This window comes from Mustela nigripes, chromosome X (assembly GCF_022355385.1).
Source record: "Mustela nigripes isolate SB6536 chromosome X, MUSNIG.SB6536, whole genome shotgun sequence".
Lineage (NCBI taxonomy): Eukaryota > Metazoa > Chordata > Mammalia > Carnivora > Mustelidae > Mustela > Mustela nigripes.
This window is the reverse complement of record NC_081575.1, coordinates 86,523,607-86,529,261: the sequence shown is the minus strand read 5'-3', so window position 1 is coordinate 86,529,261 and position 5,655 is coordinate 86,523,607. Positions and strand designations below refer to the sequence as shown.

At 40.3% G+C, this 5,655-nt stretch overlaps 1 pseudogene; it reads left to right on the top strand.

Moving 5' to 3' along the window:
• The first annotated feature begins 3,715 nt into the window (after positions 1-3,715).
• On the top strand, positions 3,716-4,469 carry LOC132007154 (dynein regulatory complex protein 9-like; annotated as a pseudogene).
• The last annotated feature ends 1,186 nt before the right edge of the window (positions 4,470-5,655 follow it).

Sequence of the window (5,655 nt, the reverse complement as noted above, 5' to 3'; positions counted from 1 at the left end):
AGAACATTTTGAAAACTGGCTCAGACATTGAATTTCATTCCCACCATCTCAGCAGCAGCCAATTTGAACCTGATTCAAAGCTGACTGTTTTCAAGCAGTTACTAGTACACACGTATTTATTAATGGACAGGCACCGAGTGTCATTTCTCTTCTACTTCCTCTACTAATCAAGTTATGAAATGTGATTTTTCAGTTAACTCTAAACATATGTGCAATGAAATGAAATTTAATTTGTTTATTTCAACATCCATCCAACTTTTCTTTTTGAATGCCATTTATTTTCTATTTAGGGCAGAGGAATTTCAAAGAAAGGAACCCGGCTCCTTGAAGTTTCTTCTTGAGTAGAAGTAGTGGCTTTCTAATACATTGGCTAACTGTGGACTGTCACCATCAGTTACCCAAAAGCACATCCTACAGTAAAGATTCTGATAGAAGTGTTTCATGATGGATAGGTTTTGAGGGGAGCCTGGCCAAAGGGGAAGAAACAGGGAGGGGAAAAAAGCAAGCAAACATACATCTCAGGCCAGGTCTTGACCTCCATCTGATCCTGAGGAAGTTACACCTCAGACATTTTGCTATTTCTAAAGCAACAGCTGGGCTTTCTTACTCCTGCACCCATCAGTCATTGGGTAAAGGTTGCCCAGTGCTCTGATCTGAATGTTTGTTTCCCCCAAACATTCGTATGTTGAAAACCTAATCTTCAAGATGGTGGTATCAGGAAGTGGGGGGGGGGGGGGGTGTCTTTGAATGGTGATTAGGTTATGAGGGTAGAGCCACCATGAATGGGATTATCGCCCTGATAAAAGAGACCCCACAGAGCTCCCTGGCCCCTTCCTCCAAGGAAATGCACAAGAAGTCTATGACCCAGAAGAGGGCCATCACTTGATCATGCTAACAACCTGGTCTCAGACTTCCAGGCTCCAGAGCAACATTTCTGTTGTTTATCAACCACCCAGTCTGTGGTGTTTTGTTATTTTGTTATAGCAGCCCGAACAGACACAAATGGGTTGGCAGTGGGCAAAGGGCATGTGATCTCCCTGGTAATTCCAACTTTCTGCTGTTGGAAAAAAGCAGATCCAGCAGCCCAGGAGTAGGCCTCTAAAGACAACACCAGGTGTGTGCTGTTGAAAACAAAAACACACCAGACTGGAAGAACAGTGCTTAGAAATTGCAAAGGAAAACGCATACACACACACAAACACACACACACACAAAACAAAACAAAACAAAAATGGAGGTGACAGAAATGTGTAGAATCTTGATTGTGGTGATGGTATCACAGGTGTATGTGTATGTCCAAACTCACCAAAAAGTATCCATAAATATGTGTGTTTTATGTATCAATTATGCCTCAACAGAACTAAAAAAGCAAAGTTCAAAGAAAGGGATCATTAGTATACTTGACGATCTCATTTAAACTGATCTCATTAGGATAGAAAGTATAGCTTTTGGTTCAGCTTGTCCACAAGCTTATAAGGCCTACTTATTAAGCCTTTTGAATTACAGCCCCCAAGCCTAACCCAGATTCCGGGGCCACAATATGTCAGCTTAGACATGAGTGTCCTTGGTCCCCACTAACCTCACAAGATGGATCTAATACAGACTCATTCTTTTGACTTCTCTCTCTTTTTTTCCTTTCTCCAAATTTTTATTTAAATTCCAGTTATTAGCATACAGTGGAACATTAGTATCAAGTATAGAATTTAGTGGCTCATCAATTACATACAATACCCAGTATTCATCGCAATGCCCTCCATCATTTCCATCATCTATTTAGCCCATCTCCCCCCAGGCCACCCTCCACCACCCACCTCCCTTTTAATAACCCTCAGTTTGTTTTCTATAGTTAAGGGTCTGTTTCTTGCTTTGCCTCTCTCTTTTCTACCCCCATGTTCATTTGTTTTCTTTCTTAAATTCCACATATGAGTGAAATCATATGGTATTTATCTTTCTCTGACTGCTGATTTCCCTTAGCGTCACACTCTCTAGCTCCATTCGTGTCATTGCAAATGGCAAGATTTCATTCTTTTTTGATGGCTGAGTTACTCAGTCATCTATTGGCATATTTGGGCTCTTTCCATAGGTTGGCTATTATTGATAATACTGCTATAAATACCAGGGTACATATATCCCTTCCAAACAGTATTTTTGTATCATTTGGTTAAATATCTAATAGTGCAACTCCTGGATCCTAGGGTAGTTCTGTTTTTAACTTTTGGAGGGACCTCCACACTATTTTCCAGAGTGACTGCACCAGTTTGCATTCCCACCAACAGTGTAAGAGAGATCCCCTTTCTCCACATCCTCACCCACACCTGTTGTTGCCTTCTCTAATTTGAAATCTGATTGGCTTGTGGCATAAACTTCACTGAAGGCAAAACCGCATCTTTCATAAGACTATAAAAGTGAAGTTGCTGAAATCCTTATTTTAGACAACACAATATTTTAAATGTCAGGAGAAATTTTAAGTCTATTTATTGAGCCTTTCACTATGTATGCAGGAATTCCAATTACTAATACCATATTTATACATGTCTCCCTGCCATGACCATCATATACTGACTCATACCTGACAAAATCAGAAGAAATAAGATTATTTTTCCACAAGCAACCTTCCCATGGGCTGCTACAATTGGGAAGAATAAGCCAGAAGGGTGACAAAGACTGTAACTGATCACTGCAATGTCCAGGTAAAACTGCCATAAATCTTGGCAACATGGACCCAGGCTTCTCCTTTCTTTGGAGGATTTCTACATGCTTGGATCTGACCAAAATCCTGAGGAGGCAGTTAGAATAATCTACTTATGTGAGAGGCTTATTTGCCTCCTGGGAAAGACTTTCCATGTGGAAGAAGAATCACAAGGGGTATTTGGTGAAAGACAGTGGCCAATATCTGAGGGAAAAGAGAAATTCTGAAAGATAACAATAATAAAAAAGAACCAGTTACTCTAGTTGTTACTCATTCTTCCAGTCCAGCTCCAACAAATTCATGCCTAAGCCCCAGCATGATGAGGCACTAATAAAAGAATGAATGAAGAATTCGTGTCTAAGGCCACTGGTATGACAAGACATCAACCATGTTAGTTTAGGTACCTTTGCTGGTAATGAAAAATAGCATACAATTAGAGACTCACTTCTTCCATGCATCCTAGATGCACTTTCCTTCTGTTTTCATGTAGAATATGATTATCTAAATTTTTTTTATTCATCATGGGAGGTCAAATACATTGTGTTCAGAAAATACCTTGCCAATCATAATCCAGGAACTAGGGCCCTGAGGTGGGTGACCTCAGAAAGACACCATATGAGCAGGGATCAGTGATACTAGGAGTGAGGGCTGGCCATTACTACCTCTGCACAGATTCTGTGGGCACAGCAGTGGCAGGAGGAACAGCAGGCCTATTGGTAGGCATTACCATAAGATACCACTACGGAAAGAGGCAGTAAAGAGAAGAAATGATTACTTAATTTAACCGTTTGAAAAAAAAAATGATACATGACAGAATTAAGGGTATATAAAAACCATACATAGAGTCCAGCCTTTCACTATGTGAGGATGCAATATGAAAACTGTGAACCAGAAAGATAGCCTCACCAGACAGCAAATCAGCTGGTGCCTTGATCTTGGACTCTCCAGCCTCTAGAATTGGAGGAAAAGGGAAAAAACAAAAACAGTGGTAACAAAAGAAACAAACAATAAAACAGATAAAAATCTTTTCAAAAACAGCTACTTAATATAAAAAAAATGGCAACTTGAAGTACAGATTCAGAATGAGCATATTACTCACCTCAAGGACGAGATACAAGAGATAATGGCCAAAACCAGCACAGAGAACTCCTGCCTGAAGAGAAACACTGAACCAAATAGTTCACAGTGCCAGAACAAATGTGACACAGAGGAACTCTTGTAGGACTGAGACTGAGAAACTTAAGTCTGAATACCAAAGACAAGAACTGGATTCATATGGAGATTGAAATGTTCCTTAGAAAGAAGCTGCAGAAACTGGTGGAGAAGCTAGGCTTCTGGAAGGAAGAATTCAATATGCACACAGAAATGAATATAAATGAATATAAACAGAATTAACTAGATGCTCTCAAAGCTGCAAAGGTCTTTGACTTAGCACACCTTCAAGGCCTTGCAAAGATGCTAGGAGAATATAAACAGGTCATGATTACAGATCACATAGAGCAGGAGAAGACCAGGAAGGAAGTAAAATGGGATGACTTGTAATTACACAGCATTATAAAGCTCCAGGCCTGGTGGCAAGGGGCTGTGCTACAGGAAGAAATGGGTTGGCTTCAAAATGCCTAAGCAGGACAAAGATGGTATCAAGGATTCAAAAGGAAAAGGCAAAGCTAAGTGGAGAGGCATGAAAAAGCAATTGAGTCATCTGTGTTTTCCTATAATATTCTGGACAGGACAAAGAAAACTTGAAAGCATAAGAAACATCTTTTACCATCACAGATAACTCATCTGTGGTTGATTCCTATTTGGACATTCCTCCCACCTTTTTAAAGATTATTTATTTATTTGAGAGAGAATGGTGGTGAGAGGCAGAGGGAGAGGGAGAGTCTTTTAAAATTTCTTTTCACTGTTCCAGAATTCATTGTTTATGCACCACACCCAGTGCTCCATGCAATAAATGCCCTCCATAATACCCACCACCAGGCTCACCCAACACCCCACCCCCTCCCCTCCAAAATGCTCAGTTTGTTTCTCAGAGTCCACAGTCTCTCATGATTTGTCTCCCCCGCCAATATCCCCCAACTCACTTCTCCTCTCCATCTCCCCATGTCCTCCGTGTTATTCCTTATGCTCCACAAGTAAGTGAAACCATGTGATAATTGACTCTCTCTTTTTGATGTATTTCACTCAGCATAATCTCTTCCAGTCCTGTCCGTGTTGGTACAAAATTTGGGTATTCATCCTTTCTGATGGAGGCATAATACTCCATAGTATATATGGACCACATCTTCTTTATCCATTCATCCACTGAAGGACATCTTGGTTCTTTCCACAGTTTGGCGACCGTGACCACTGCTGCTATGAACACTGGGGTACAGATGGCCCTTCTTTTCACTACATCTGTGTCTTTGGGGTAAATACCCAATAGTACAATTGCAGAGTCACAGAAAAGCTCTATTTTTAATTTCTCAAGGAATCTCCACACTGTTTTCCAAAGTGGCTGTACCAACTTGCATTCCATCCTTTCCAACACATGTTGTTTACTGACTTGTCAATTTTGGCCATTTTAACTGGTGTAAGGTAGTATCTCAACATGGTTTTGATTTGAATCTCCCTGATGGCTAGTGGTGATGAACATTTTTTCATGTGTCTGTTAGCCATTTGTATTTCTTCTTTGGAGAAGTGTCTCTTCATGTCTTCTGCCCATTTTATTGACATGATTATCTGTTTTGTGTGAGTTGAGTTTGAGGAGTTTTTTATAGATTTTGGATATCAGCCCTTTGTCTGTACTGTCATTTGCGAATATCTTCTCCCATTTCGTGGGTTGCCTCTTTGTTTTTTTGACCTTTTCCTTTGCTGTGCAGAAGCTTTTGATCTTGATGAAGTCCCAAAAGTTCATTTTCACTTTTGTTTCTTTTGCCTTTGGAGACATATCTTGAAAGAAGTTGCTGTGGCTGATTTCGAAGAGG